This window comes from Aulonocara stuartgranti, assembly GCF_965226115.1.
Source record: "Aulonocara stuartgranti genome assembly, chromosome: 11".
Taxonomy (NCBI): Eukaryota; Metazoa; Chordata; class Actinopteri; order Cichliformes; family Cichlidae; genus Aulonocara; species Aulonocara stuartgranti.
Genome location: NC_138947.1, coordinates 16800307 through 16817428, shown reverse-complemented (window position 1 = coordinate 16817428; position 17122 = coordinate 16800307).

The following is a 17122-nucleotide window of genomic DNA, read 5'->3' as shown; positions in this document are numbered from 1 at the left end:
ATATATTTATAATTTTAATAAATGACAAATTAAAAAGGCATGAACATTTTTTTTGTATCGAAAAAATATCGAACCGTGCAACGATTTTGTGTATCGTTGCACCCCTAATATATATATATATATATATATATTAGGGGTGCAACGATACACAAAATTCACGGTTCGGTTCGGTTCGATACTTTGGTGTCACGGTTCGATATTTTTTCGATACAAAAAAATGTCCATGCCTTTTTAATTTGTCATTTATTAAAATTATAAATATATATTTTAACTCAAAAGTACAGTTTTTAAATTTAACCCTAACCCTTGTGCGTGTTTTTTATTTTGACAGCGAATGCGCACCTGCGGACCACTTATGTGCAGCCCTGGTTATTTAGCTCGTCATATTGCAGCCACAGAAATTATTTTGTCCATGAAACCATAAAGCTGCACTTTCTTTTTGCCTTATAGTCTCATTTGTCATAACTTCTCCGTTTTGTGGTAAGCTTTTCTTTGGCTGTCACTTCTTCTCCCTGACCTGTCTTATTTGGCTCAGCAGAACTAAAATATATATGCTGCTGGTTTTACACACGCACTCACATAAGCTCAGCGATTCTCTGCGCGATCAACCTCTCACATGTTTAAGCTTGCTGCGGGAGATTTCACTTGTCATGTTTGCATAGTAAGCTAACGATTAATAAGACGATGTCAGAGGAATTGGTGCACAAATTATCATCACTCACAGATCAGTGCTGTCGCTCTCTATACACAGTTTGCACGATTGCAAAGTGAAAGCAAAAAAACAAGCGCAAATTCAAACGCGATTTCAATATGTCACATATTGACAGTGGCTCACTGATGCCAATGACATAATTACCCAGCTACATTTCTGAAAGAATGCAAAAGCATTGACATATATTTTTCCTTCCTACAATAGCCCGACGGACAGGGCAGAGATAGATTTTGGTACCCCAACTGGAAAAATCGCTAGCCCCGGGACGTCGGGCTAGCGATTTTGCGAGCCCTGTATCTGATTGAGGAATCACTCATCTTTGGAAAAGAGAGTTTATTACAGAGAAATGTCTCTTTCCAAAATAAAAGCTATACTATCCGCTTCTTCTGGGCTATATTCTCAGCAGCATAAGGAGAATCATGTGCTAACAGCTGTCTAAATGACTCGGCTAAAGTTAGTAGCATGCTTGTTGTTTTTGTCTTTGCACTAGGATGATGTCGGCGTAAATGTGCAGTCATATTCGTTGTGTTCCCACTAGTGCTTTCAGGTTAATCTCGTTGAAATGACCTTAACGCCACAACACGGCAAATCTCCGTTAACGAGCTTCCGCCGATCGCCCCGTGCATAGGGCTAGACGGCCAACACGTTAACGAGCTAACTGCGCTAACACACTAGTTCCCACCCATGTAATTGAGCATTGCACGGCACATCCAACATACTGTTTTACTTTAGTCCATGACTCGCTTACCTTCAGGGTCATACGTCACATGAAAACCAAAATAATTCCAAACGCCAGATCTGAATGAGGGTGGGGGAGGTCCATGTTGCAAGGAGAGCTTAACTTCTGTCTTGCTAGCTTGCCCTGCGCTCTTCCTTCTAACGATGCTGTCTGTGTTGAGCGCTCAGTGGATCTGCGCTCGACAGTGCTGCCTAGGCGGAGTAGTCGAACGCAGATTCACTGAGCGCTCAACACAGACAGCATCATCAGAAGGAAAGTTGATAAAATAAATTACAAATGTTGTATTGTTCGATACATATGCGTACCGAACCGAAAGCACTGTATCGAACGGTTCAATATCGATACGAATATCGTTGCACCCCTAATATATATATATATATATATGTGTATGTGTGTGTAAACAGGAAAAACTTGGGTTGAGGTCTGGACTTCTGTTGAGCACTCGGTCTACAACAGCCATTCTGTTGTAGATTTGATGCTGTGCTTGTGATCATTGTGATCATTGTCCTTGTGATCATTGTCCTGTTGCATGGTGTCATTTGGGCCAAACTTTAGCTGCCAAACAAATGGCCTAGATTTGACTCTCCAGTACTTTCGTGTTTGTGCAAATGTGGTCAAACATCTCCACTTTGGCTTATCTTGTGGTTTGTTCAGATGCATATTTGCAAACCCTAGCCTCAGTGCTGCTATGTGCTTTTTAAAGAAGAAATAATTTCTCCTGACAACCTTTCCAAACAAGCCATAATTTTTGGGTCTTTTTTATGTTTCATTTTTATTTATTTATTGACTTATTTCTGCAGTTTCTCTGAGCCTTGCACAGCCTGATCTTGAAGTGTATTTGCTGTGGTGTTCAGTCCTGGGAAGATTGGTGACTGTCTTGAATGTTTTCAACTTATGAATGATCTTTCTCACTGTAGAATGGTGGACTTCAGATTATCTATAAATGGCCAAATAACCCTTCCCAGATTAATGGGCAACAACAGCAGCTTCTCTAGAGTGCTTGCTGACATCTTTCCTGCTTGGTATTATGATAAGACCCATCTAAATACTGCAGTCCTCCATCCAAAACGTCTGCATTTCCTGAGGTGCTCACACTTGCTGATCATCAGTTCATTAAGTATAGTTGATTTGCTGGTATTTATTTTGTTTCCTATGGGTTCAGTAAGATTGTACTATTTTTCTACATATTGGCTTCATTTTTTAAAATAAATTGACATAAAAAGACACAGTGTAAACTTGCAGTGTTTTCTTTTTACCTGTATTTACCTTTGTATTAATTCCCTTATTTATTTACCTTCCCGTAAAATTTACAGTTTAATGTTCATTTTTATTTATCTATGCAAAACTCCTGCATTATTTCCCCCATTTCTTTCCCCACAAAGTCCCTTTTCTGATTTATTGTATAACCAGTAACCCATTCAAAATATGTCATAGTTCAGCTGAGAAACTGGACAGTTCTAGATGGAACCAGCATAGCCATAATCTTTCTTTTTTTTGGCAGGTTTGGTCCTCCATACCGTTACGGTATACAAAGACATAAACAGACATACACTGCGTTATTCAGCACTGTTGAGATGAATCCAGGATGAACAAGACTCCAGTGGCAACCTCACCGGCGATATGTGCTCCATCATCCTGCATAATCAGCAGCACACATGACCCCCCCAGAGCAATGAAACAAGAATAAGATCAGCATGTATGTAGAGATTAATAGGGGACTGCTTGCACCAAGGGAAGAAGATAATTGATAGCGAGACTTCAAAAAGCAAAGAGGACAAAGGGGGGGAGAAAGGTAGATGTAGTGAGCTGAAAATAGATTTAAAGGCAGGATGGGGTGGAGAGTGAATTGAAGGGAGGAGATGGTGTAGTAGGCAGTTACTGCTAGGATGAGAGGAAATGAAAGTAGTGATTGGTGATGAAGGACAAAACAGGATGCCTTGTAAAGAGGTCATAAATCTACATTGGCTCCAGGCTTTAAACAAATATGGGCTTTAAAGGAATAAGGGGGATAGGAGGAGGAAAGGAGAAAAAGCATGATAAAAATGAAAGCGCTTGTGTTAAATGTTTATCTCTCACAGTCCTAAGGTTTAATATCCTGTGTGGCCTGACTCTGTTTACTGTCTCGACGCAATGATGAGTCACAGAACGTAGAGCTGGTACCTGTGTATTAAGTGCGTGTGTGTGCATATACTTGTGTGAGTTTGCATTTATTTGTTGTATTTCTGATACGCATCTCACCAAGAGAAAGATTTGTTTCATTGATTGTATCAGCGAGCGTGCTATTAAGCCAAATAGCGGCAGATCCCCCGCTGCTTGAGTTTCAGCAAGCGTGTGAGTACGTGTCACTCAGCAGAGCCGGACCACCTGTGGGATGTTTAGTTATTAAGGCACAGCTGGTTGTATTTTAATTTTAATTGGTTTGGCAATTTTGTGTTTAGTGTGAGGGAATGAAGGACAAGTACAATAGACGGAGATGAATTTCCAGTTTCCAGAGTTTATGAGCTGAAAACAATAAATATGTAGAATCGATGTGTTTAAACAAAGGTCTATTTTGAAAATTTAACTTTCTCTATGTTTATCTATTTTAATGGAATGTTGTGCTCCATGAATCAATCCATAAGGGTCAAAGTTCACTTACATTTTTCCATGACAGCCTAAGTCAACTTCACGATTTAGTGCAAGTATTTAGACAGAAGGTCAGGACTATTTTTAAGCAGAACTGCTTAAACTATTGGTCCAAAATGGAGCGAGAGGGAGCGCCCTGAGACAACACAAATCCCTCATGTGAAATAACTAATGGTGGTCTGCGATAGATAGTCATGTACTCTTCCTCCTTCGGAAAAATATATTTTGAATCTATAAGCATTAGAGTCTAAAAGCCTGGGGTCTGGGATGCATTTTGCAGCCCCAATTCACATTTTTCACTCAATTTTTCAGTTTAACAACTTGAACCATTAAGCATAATTTTATATTATTACCTTTAAATAAAAGCAAATGTTAGGAGCACACAACTCATTACTATGATATGATAATAACCCATTTTTACCTCAGATAATTTGTATGTGCTTTATAGAGGTATTAGGCTGCACATAATAGGAAAAATCATGTGCTCATGTTATCTCATTATTATAAGGTTCTGACCCCATTAATATGATATTACTTTTTAAATCATACATACTGCACTGTTTTTTTTCTCTGATCACTTTGGTTGTCACCTCATATTTAAGTACTTGGTGTATTAGTATTTAGCTTAGTGTTATTGCTATTCTTGCTTATTATTGTTATTACACATATTTTGGCTTAGTATTAGCCAACTAGTGAGATGAATGATTAACCTGGTGTATTGCTCCCTCTCTGTTGGAGGAGGGAGGATTCCAAAAGTAAAGAAGTTCAGATATCTCAGGATCTGATGGTAGGATGGAGCGTGGGGTGGAGTGCTGCATTGACGCAGTGTTAACAGTAATGTAGGCCAGACCTTTGTAGTGAAGGGAGAGCTGAGCCGGAAGGCGATTTATCAGTCAATCTTAGTTCCCACCCTACATTCATGAGATTTTGGTAGTGACCCAAAGAATAAGGACACAAAAACAAGATGGCAAAAGGAGTTTCCTCTGTTGAGTGCTTGGGCCCAGCCTTAGGAGCTTGGTATCTGGAAGTGAGCTCATAAAAGGGCCACTGCTTGTTTGTGTCAAAAGAAGCAGGTGGGGTCGTTTGGGCATCATCCCCCCTTTAGAGCATGGAAGTCAAATTCATTTTACATCAGGGCCACATACATCCCACTCTGATCTTATTGGGCCACACCAGCGAAACTTCCATCGCTGTCAGCGTAAAGAAGCTGAACTGTATATTTAATGTTTAAGACATCTTAATATAAGAAAAAGTACAATTTCAACTTTGTGTCTCAGTTTTTCCTCCATGATTAAAAATGCTGCTGTAATAAACGAAAAATCTGTTAGCATGACTCTTTGGGCTTAAATTGTAAGAAATAAAAGTTGTAGCTGATTGATTAACAAACAAAGAAGCAAAAGCTTGTCAAAATGCACAAGGAGGAGGCCTTTATCAGCAGGAAAAGTTGTTAAATGTATAAAAATAAAGTTAAAAGTCCATAATGTATGCCTTCATTCACATTTTCCATCCAATGGACCAGATTGGAGTCTTTGCTGGGCTGTTTCTGGCCCGGGAGCCTTCTGTTTGATAGCTCTGCTTCAGAGGATCTCTGGGCACATCCAACTGGAAGGAGATCTCAGGCTAGGCCTACAAGTCAGTGGAGAGGTGATATATTTCACTTGGCTTGCAAGCACCCTGGGATGCATCAGAATGAACTGCAAACATGTACCTGGGGAGAGGGATGTCAGGAGTACCCTGCTTACCCACCTACCACCATGTCCTGTCTTGGATTTGGATAAGCAGAACATGAATGAATCATCCAGACTTACTTTTTGTTAAAACAAGGCTATTACTTGGTTAATCTTTTTGGCATATGTATATATTCGTTGACCTAATAATTACATCTTTATCATCACACCAATAACCCACAGTTAGCCTCCATTTTAAAACCTATAAAACAGATTATCTTTAGAGTAAAAACTCATAATAAACTGCACTAAGACTAGTTTTCCAACACACTGAAATACTGAGTAATGTTTTAAAATACTTAAAAGGCAGCTCTGTTAGTATATTCTTACACATACTTGCTGGGGTTAAAGAACTGCTGAGAGCAAAAAAAAAATCCCCTGGGAAAGAGTCAAGAGAAAGAGAGAAAGTAGGAGGGAGTGAGAGAAAGAAAGCGAGAGAGAGGATCAGAGAAGAAAGTTGCTGTTCAAAAGAGGGAGAACAGCCCGAAGGAACTGAAGAGCAGCTGTTGAGAGTTTCTCCTCTGAGAACTTCTTTACATTCTACAGGCTCCTCCCATTGGCTAACATTACAGCACGGCAGCTGTCTGGAGAGTAACGCACACACACGCGCGCGCTTGCACACTTGTGTTTTCAGTGATCGTCTGCACTTAAAAACACATCAGTGCACACAGAAACTGTACTTGTGTGTGCTAAACCAGAGCTTCTGATATGGCATACACACCTGGAGGGAGGTGGACCTGTATAGCATAATGAAAGACTCCCATTTGACCTTGTTGCTCAACACTCACTGCAGATACATATAGAACACACACAAACACACACTTTCCTGAGGCCAAACACGCAGTAAAAGTGATTGCTTTTGCATCACCCAGCAGCAGAATGCCAGCTTATATCACTCCATCACTCTCCTATATCTCCTCTTTCCATTTCCATTACACATGTACATGCACACACTCACACTGAAAACTGCTTGCTGCTCTTGTGTGTAAAACAATAATAGCAGTGACAATCAGAGTAACTTACACCTTATAATTACTATATGCTCTGCTGACTTACCGATGAAGCTTTGCAATCGTATCCAAGCATGTTCTCCTTTTCTTACACTCGTGTATTCTGTCTTGTGTATCTTGCTACCATATTCAAAAAAAGGATTTAGTGTGTGTGTGTCACTTTTTTTTAAGCAAGGGCAACGGTGTTGAGCGAGACGAGGATAGGATTATTTATACCCTATTTTCCATTTTCAGTCTCAGCCTGTTTTATGTTCTTTCACAGCTGTGACCCTTCCCACTACCTTTACCTCAATGGAAAAGAAAAAAAAATACTCACTTCCTAGTGAAGAGAGAGCCCTTATTATTACAGAGCCAGAGGGTCTCTGCCAGCAATGGAAAAGACAGGAGTGTTTATCACTTGCAGCTCCTGTGTCAGTGTGTTACCACTGTTAAGGTTTCTTTTCTCGCCATCTCCAGTTTGTATGTAAGTGCACTGTGAGGTCACTGGTATTTCTCCCAGCTACATCCTTATCAGCTTACTAGACCGTTCTACTTTATTTGATGCTGGATCACAGGGCACAGCTCTGCATAAGCTCACATATAGAGGGGGGAAAGGGCATTGTATATAAATGCAAGACTGAGGGTTTTTTCTTCTTTTTTGATTTGGGAGATATTTTGCAGATTCTCAAATATTATAAGAAGCGTGAGTTAGAGTCATTTATTTAACTTTGCATTCCACAGTTTCTCCTACCTGCTCCTTGCACTGCTTTGCCGTCTCATTTCTCATGCCACAGAATATAAATGCACTGTATATATTTCTTCCTACACATATTAGTCACAGCCTTTGTGCTCTGTGAAGCTGTCTCTTCTTAAATTTTGTAAACTGTATGAGTGTCAGCTATTTTTCTAACCACTTGCCGGGTGGGGTCTAACATTCCTTGCTAATTGTGTTTGCCCAACACCCCACCCTCCTCTCAGAGTGTGCATGCGTGTTTTTTCTTTATGCTTCATTGTGCAAAATAATTTAGAAAATTGCCAACAAAGCATCCGACCTTTGGCTGCGGTAATGAAAAAGGTCAGGGTCATATCCCTGGATGTTTGTCCCATCATGAATGTGGCACTGTGTCTATAAATCTGTATATTCTTTGTAACATTTGCTCTGCTGGCAAAAGATGTGGCACATTATTGATTCAATCTATGCCCAGCTCATGAAAGATTTTATATTTGCTGTTTTAGCCCCCAGGGGAACAGACTTTTCCAAATGGAAAGCTATTGTTGCACAGGAAAGGGTGCAATTTACCCTTGTGGCAACAGCAGTAGCAGTTTATATCAAATAAATAGAAGTCGGCTGTTATCGGTGATAACATGGCGGCACAGTTGTACAATAAAATCACAGGAAAACGCAGTCTGCTGCAAATATGCTGCATTATAGATGTGAAACACAAATAATGCTGATGTGATTGTTATTCTGTGACAGGAAATTTGCTTGAACTGGCCTACAATAACAGCCCAACTGAGTAAATTTCTATCTTTTCCTATCAGCAAAAAGAACCCAAATCAACAATATCTCATTCAGCATGTTCATCTTTTATCTGGCTGTCACAAGATGCCTGTTTTGTTGTTGTTGTTGTTGTTGTTGTTTTTTAATCAGAAATCAAAACAGCAAAAATGTAATCCGAATGCACACTCAGATAATTCATTTTAAATGTTGTGGAACGTGCTGTTTTACATTTTGTGAGAGATGTTTTGCAGTTGGTAAACTTGTATAATTTGGGAAAGGATTTACTATATTTATTCTTACATTGGCATCTTTTCTTATTCTTTTTATAGTCTACACCTATTGGTTATTTGTTTAAATCAACTGCTACAGACTGGATTATGGCACATTAAGACATCTGAATGAATAGTAATATATAGCACATATAACTGGGGAAAAGGCCTCACCAAGCCATGGAACTTGTCAGTTAATAGATCCATTTTTATGAGTCTCTGAGAATGGCAGACTATTTTTAACAGTGGTTATAATTCCTAAGTAGTTAGAGGTTTTTTGTAAAAACCCATTGGATAAAAACTCAAAGTGTTCAATTACATATTGAGTGTTTGATTTAAAAGCCATTGTGGATTTTACTACAGAAACTGTGTCTTTCTCCAACAAACTGTCAACTTAATGTTGTTTACAGCAGGACCACCCCCCTCAAAAACTCCTGAAATCACGAGTAACAATCATTTGTCGAACATGTCTTTTGTTAACTTTCAAAAATGAACACAATTTGTGGCAGTTCCAGTCCTCCGTGGATGTCTTTTTTTCTGCAGGTCGGGACTTTCCAGATTTGCGGTGATATATGAGTCGACTTCTTTGTGACAGACCTTTCAGAGAGCCGCAGCATAGCTCAGGGGAGTTTGTCGGGCTTACCTGGTGTTAACCATCGGACCATTATGTATGTGGTGCTGTGCGTGTGACACAGTTTGTGTGTCTGTGTATGTGGAAGGTATGAAATTACCTAATTGCTGTGGTATTCAGCAGCTCATACAATAACATGTTGCATATTTGTTGATGGATGTATTTTCTGCCTTGTTGATGTAAAGCGTGCCTTCAGGTAAAGCTTTTTTCCCTGTATTTCAAAGGCACATGTACATTTTCTTCCCTTCGGGACACACTTACAAACATGAAACAACACGTTCTGGTTTTCTACAGAAGTGTTAACAAACCTACCAGAGAAAGAATGTTGCATTAGAAATACAGTGGGGCAAAAAAGTATTTAGTCAGCCACCGATTGTGCAAGTTCCCCCACTTAAAATAAGATAAGATAAGATAGAACTTTATTAATCCCTCGGGTGGGTTCCTCTGGGAAATTCGACTTCCAAAAAAAGCACAGCAACGACCGAAGTTACAGTTACAGAATTGTTATATATATATATATATATATATACACACACACACACACACACACACACACACATATAAATACAGAAACAAATATAAATAAAATATACAAAGGGGATAAATAGAATAAATAGGAATAAAAAATAAAAATACAAGTGAATTGCACATTTCAAGTATTGAGTCTATTGCACTGTTGACTATTTACAAAAGTATTGTACAGTGAGGTGAAGAGGCACTACAGCTTAGTTGTTCCCCCCTCCTTTGTCCTCCTGTTTCCCCTCCCTCTCCCCTCCAGAGAGGAGTTAAACAGCCTGATGGCGTGTGGGACAAAGGAGTTTTTAAGTCTGTTAGTTCTTGTCTTGGGGAGAAGCAACCTGTCACTGAACAGACTCTTCTGATTGTTTATGGCCGTGTGCAGAGGATGCCCAGCATTGTTCATAATGTCCAGCAGTTTCTTTAATGTCCTTTTCTCTGCCACTGTCACCAGAGTGTCCAGCTTCATGCCGACCACAGAGATATGACAAATGATGACAGAGGTCAGTAATTTGCACCAGAGGTACACTTCAACTGTGAGAGACAGAATGTGAAAAAAAAATCCATGAATCCACATGGTAGGATTTGTAAAGAATTTATTCGTAAATCAGGGTGGAAAATAAGTATTTGGTCACCTCAAACAAGGAAAATCTCTGGCTCTCACAGACCTGTAACGTCTTCTGTAAGAAGCTTTTCTGTCCCCCATTCGTTACCTGTATGAATGGCACCTGTTTGAACTCATCATCTGTATAAAAGACACCTGTCCACAGCCTCAAACAGTCAGACTCCAAACTCCGCCATGGCCAAGACCAAAGAGCTTTCGAAGGACACCAGGAAAAGTATTGTAGACCTGCACCAGACTGGGAAGAGTGAATCTACAATAGGCAAGCAGCTTGGTGTGAAAAAATCAACTGTGGGAGCAATCATCAGAAAATGGAAGACATACAAGACCACTGATAATCTACCTCGATCTGGGGCTCCACACAAGATCTCATCCCGTGGGGTCAAAATGATCATGAGAACGGTGAGCAAAGATCCCAGAACCACACGGGGGGACCTGGTGAATGACCTGCAGAGAGCTGGGACCAAAGTAACAAAGGTCACCATCAGTAACACACTACAACGGCAGGGAATCAAATCCCGCAGTGCCAGACGTGTTCCGCTGCTGAAGCCAGTGCATGTCCAGGCCCGTCTGAAGTTTGCCAGAGAGCACATGGATGATACAGCAGAGGATTGGGAGAATGTCATGTGGTCAGATGAAACCAAAGTAGAACTTTTTGGTATAAACTCAACTCGTCGTGTTTGGAGGAAGAAAAATACTGAGTTGCATCCCAAGAACACCATACCTACTGTGAAGCATGGGGGTGGAAACATCATGCTATGGGGCTGTTTTTCTGCCAAGGGGACAGGACGACTGATCCGTGTTAAGGACAGAATGAATGGGGCCATGTATCGTGAGATTTTGAGCCAAAACCTCCTTCCATCAGTGAGAACTTTGAAGATGAAACGAGGCTGGGTCTTCCAACATGACAGTGATCCAAAACACACCGCCCGGGCAACAAAGGAGTGGCTCCGTAAGAAGCATTTGAAAGTCCTGGAGTGGCCTAGCCAGTCTCCAGACCTCAACCCCATAGAAAATCTGTGGCGGGAGTTGAAAGTCCGTGTTGCTCGGCGACAGCCCCAAAACATCACTGCTCTCGAGAAGATCTGCATGGAGGAATGGGCCAAAAATACCAGCTACTGTGTGTGCAAACCTGGTAAAGACCTATAGTAAACGTTTGACCTCTGTTATTGCCAACAAAGGTTATGTTACAAAGTATTGAGTTGTATTTTTGTTATTGACCAAATACTTATTTTCCACCCTGATTTACGAATAAATTCTTTACAAATCCTACCATGTGAATTCATGGATTTTTTTTTCACATTCTGTCTCTCACAGTTGAAGTGTACCTCTGGTGCAAATTACTGACCTCTGTCATCATTTTAGGTGGGGGAACTTGCACAATCGGTGGCTGACTAAATACTTTTTTGCCCCACTGTATAAGATCGTAAAAAGGCTGAATGCATTGCTGTGTATCCATGGCAACGGCACCAGTCTAGTGCAATGTGTTTTTTTGTGTTTTTTTTTACAGAAGTGTGTGATGATTACAAGTGAACTCAAATGCAGTCCCTGCGGGGTTTGCCTTTTTGTATGCAGTGCTTCCTTTTTTGAGAAAAGCAATTACTGAAATCCATGTCTGTCATATCACTGAATGTGTGGGCCTATATAGGTGTACTAATGCATTAGCAGAGTGATCACTGTTTGATCTCTTTCTTCCACGTCCCAGTTTAAGACAATACGTGATCACTAGATGCACTTCCATTACTTCATATGTGCAGTTGCAGCCTCATGCACAAAAACAAATATGATCAGTTATTGCTCGCTTTATTCTTTTCATCTGAAGAAAAGTTGGTTTTTATAACACAAAACCACATTGAGGCTTTTGTTTGTGCTCTTGTGCTCTGATAAACAAATGTGAAAATAATAAGTAAATTTTTAGTGCGGGAATTGTTTTTGAATTTTTTGCCAAAGCAGTGATGTAATATTGCAACTTGAACCCATGCTGAGCATATCCAACACATGGAGATATTGTTTTTCCTTAGAAACAGTTTTATATCGGCTTGCAAAGAAACTTTATTATTTGAATACATCTGAAACCTCTTCACTGGAGCATTGGCTCAATGATTTGTCATACCCTCCATCTTAGAATTTTAAATAGGTTTTCCCTGCAGCTTAAATTGGATTATTTGAGGCAAGATTTGGTCGCACTTTATTGCTTTTCTAGGGGAAAACAAATCGATAACAGTGTGAATAATAAATATCATTGTCTATCATTTTAGAGAAACAGTGGCTTTGAGATGGAAGTATATTTTACTGTTTTTGTTTGTCTATGTTGTAGCTTTTACTGAATTCTTAAAACTTAGCATTAAACTGGGTTTAGTCAGGAGTTGTGTATTTGCTGTTTTTGGGTCCTACTGCATTGGTTTTACCTTCTATAAAACTGTTTAAAAACAATGATTAAAGTTATTAGGGTGCACACAGATTTAAAAAATGATTATTAGGAACACTCAGATTGTCAGGTCTTGTGTTTAGTAGTATTCTTTTAGCACTCTAGCCTGAATATTGAGTCTCTGCTTTTATGTATTCATTCATTTATTTGCAGAGCACTTTGCAGCAGCATTTACTAAACTGCTCATGTGCACATGCTCATTTAAATTCACAATAAATTCCAGTATAAATGTTTATGTATCTTTCTGTCTGTCTGCCTCTCTCACATGGACACACACACACACACACACACACACACACACACACACACACACACACACACACACACACACACACACGCACACACACACACCAGGGTGGTGGTTTTGTGTGTAAGGGTTGTGTTTTTCAGAGGCTATAAGCGAACTCCCTGCTTCACTGTCATGCTAACAATGATGCAGGGAGTGGGAGAAAAGCTGAGTGAGGGATGTTGTGTATGCGTGTGTGTAGCAGGTTGGAGACTGATAGCCACAACATTCATTATCCCATCAGCTCCCTTAGTAGCACCATTCACACACACAAACATATGCATTAACAAAACATGATTTTAATCACTTATTCGCTTACTCATCCACTCTTGGAGACACGTCCCACACCTTTGCCCACACCACAGCCCACACATGGATGTGAACACACAGACACACTGCTGCCGCTTAGTGTGCCGTTGTAGCTATTAGGCCTGCATCATTAAAGCTCTTCAGACTAATTATCTCCCCCGATGAGCCGAAGGTCTCAATGGGGCAACAGGGAGAGATCCAGCATGATTGACTTGGCCTATGCTTTTCTCAATGAGCCATTAGTCTAGTGCAAGGAAACAAACACACACACACACACATGTACACACACAGGCTTGTGCTAATGCACTCCATGTCAGCTTACCATATTCATTTACATCTCTGGGAAAAAGACCTGTCAGTTGTAAGGAAGCGTAATTACATGATGGAGGGATGTGAGTGTGAAGGTGTGTGTGCAGTGTGCACTTTCTCTCAGTTTGTGAATGTGCAGTTCAGTGCATGTTTGCCACTTTTTGCTTCTCAGGAGCCAGGTGCCACAGGGGAATGCAGAGAATGTAAGCTGGCGATGAGTGATGGTGACAGTTTGCCAGAGAAACAGTGCAAGGGAGAGAGAAGTCTTCCTTTACTCTACAGATATTGTACCCACCACTGATAAACTCTGTCACACCCCAGGAAAAAGATTCCCCCATATGAATCATTGTTCATTTTAATTCCCTCATTAATCAGTTTATACCACAGTGTTTGGGCAGTTGAAGATGATATTTGTTTTCAATGTGGGCCAGCCTTGCATGCATGAGTTATGAAAGCCCCGAGAGAGAGTAGGAGGTAAGGAGGACCTTTTGAAATTGGGAAATAATTTATAGAATGTAGCAGGGAGTATAGCAGGAAAGACAAGTGTAATGGTTAACTATTAATAAAGGTATGCATATTAGAGCTAACTGGGCTTAGAGAAACAATTCCACAGTCTGTTAATCAGTCAGTGATATTTATGTTACCTGCACAACTTCTGATTGTGTTGGCCTATTAAATTCTAAGTGGGAGAACAGGAAGGTGCATTTGACCTCTTCAGGCCAGGAAACTCCAAGATCTCAAGTATGTTTCTGTACAGCAAACAACTTTGCTACTTTTAAAGTTAGTTGCATTATGCCATGGTAGGAATTGGTTATGCAGTTTTATTTATGTATGTGTGTTTGTTTGTGTGATTTTGCAAATCCCAGTGATTGTGATACAAACAAAACTGAGAGCTACATAGATGACAAGTGGCTGCTTAGTTTACAGGCATTCTCTCTGGAATGAAACGATGTCATAATTACAGATATTCATCAACTTTTTATTTTGCCTCGCTGGATCCAAATTTGAATTTTTCCTTTAGTTTCTGACCAGGTACCTGCATTCACATCGACTCACTAATGAAAATAATGCTAAACCTAAACATAAATGGTAAATATGGTCCTTGAACTGGATAAGCGGAAGAAAATGAATAGATGGATGCTAAACATCACAACATTAGCTTTGTGACTGTGAAGATGTTAGCATAATTACATTAGCAGTTAGCATAAATTACCATAGTCCCTGTCCCTTACCATAGTCGCTAGCATTGCTGTGGATTCTCTGCACTGTTAAATTCTGGATAGAATATGGATATTTGTACCTTAAAAGATGCATTTGGCTCTTATCCAGCATAATATTTCAGGCATTCCTGCTCTACTAGAGATTTATATGCAAGTGGTTTAAAGGAAGTACATTTCCTGAGGCTATTTGACCCATTAACAGTAAATCTGTGTCACGTTAAGGTTGATGTTGTTTTTAGCTGGTTGACCTTGTAATATATGCCATATATATATGGCAGCACGGTGGCACGGTGGTTAGCACTGTTGCCGCACAGCAAGAAGGTCCTGAGTTCAATTCCAACATCAGGCCGAGGTCTTTCTGTGTGGAGTTTGCATGTTCTCCCCGTGTTTGCGTGGGTTCCCTCCGGGTACTCCGGCTTCCTCCCACCGTCCAAAGACATGCAGCTTGAGGGGATAGGTTAATTGGAAAATCCAAATTGCCATTGTGTGAATGTGCGAGTGAATGTGAGTGCGAATGGTTGTCTGTCCCTGTGTGTTGGCCCTGCGACAGACTGGCGACCTGTCCAGGGTGTACCCCGCCTCTCGCCCTATGACAGCTGGGATAGGCTCCAGCGCCCCCCGCGACCCTGAAAAGGATAAGCGGAAGCGAATGGATGGATGGACCTTGTAATATCTCAACATGTTTTTTTTTTAAAAAAAAAACACACTTTTAACTTTTTAACTTTTGACCTGCCACATTTAGGGTGCAGTGAAGTAGTCATTAGCTGAAAATATTCTAATGCAAAAGGTTTTGTTAGTAGACGCTCATGAAAAATGTTGTATTATCTTTTCTGTTGCATGAGTTTACCGAGCCAAGCCTAATGTTTGCTTTTAATGACGTAAACCCTCTGTATATATGCCCGTTAAATCTTACTGAAAGACCTTGATTCTCTTTATTTGAAGAGAAAATTGAAGGTTGAAACTGGAGTTTACAAAGAAGGCGCAGGGTGTTTGCAAAAGCACATATGATAATCTGTTTCAGTTGACAGAGAGTTCAGGTAGCATCATTATTGATGCTTGGTGCTTCAGATCTTCAAAACACACCAGAAACCACGCCTTGTTTGGGGGTAGGTAGACTCCAAGCCTACAGACTGCATGTTATTTAGCATTCTGTGTAGAAAACCACCTAAAATATATTTGGTGTGAAATCCCATGGGGCTTGAGGTTTGCTATATTGAGTATCCAGCCTGAGGGAATAAGTGAAGTTTCTATTGTATCAATTACAAAGGCAATTAGTGACATAGCAGCTATTACATCAATTTGGTTTCAGTCAAATCCCCCAACATTACGAACAATGGCTATCCAAATTGAAAGAAAGAAGCAAACACAAACAGCGGCTTCAAATCCCCATGCAATTAATATCACACTGCTTTCTAAAGTGACATCTCAGCTACCAAAGTCAGCCCCTCAGTTTGCTTTCTGTGTCCCACTGAGGTGGGAAAAGAGAAGGAAGGGGGGGATGAGCAACGGGAGGGAAATTTTAAGAACAGATGGCAGAGTGGCCCCTATGTTCAACTGCCTGGGTGATTATGGACACAGCTGTCAGTCACTTCACATGTAAGTGTGCGTGCGTGTGTGGGTTTGATTTTGTGTCAGTACTTGTGTCTTTGTGAGTGTATTTTGTGTGTATGTGTGTGTGCCTGTAACTCCCCCATGTGTTCTCCAGTTTCTTTGTTCTCAGTGTGTCTTGGTAATGTTGCATTGCAGCTGCGTGTTTATGGCTGTACATATTTCTGAGATATTGGTGTCTTGACAGAGCTCAAATGCCAGATCAGAGTTCAGGCAAAACATTGCAAGGAATGTAAGATTCAGGTCACCTGTCCACACTTTGACAAGCTCTCTCTCTCTCTCTCTCTCTCTCTCTCCCCCTCTCTCTCTCTCTCTCTCTCTCTCTCTTGCTGTGTGTGCTTCTTTATTACTGGGCTTTACCCCCATCTAGTGGTGCTTCATGTTACTGCCTTTGGATCAGTTGCATAATGTGCTGCACACCTCATTATCAGGCAAAGTAAGGTTCGCTTAATTGGATTTTAGTGTCATAAATATAATTGCAGAGTTTTTAACATGTAACTGTACAGTTTGTTTTCAAAGTACAAAGTACATTTCAGTCAAAAACATAAATGTCTGCTTGCTCTTAATGACATTATGTTTACTTAATAGTTGGAAATTATTAAGTGTTAAATTGGTACAATTGCATGAAATT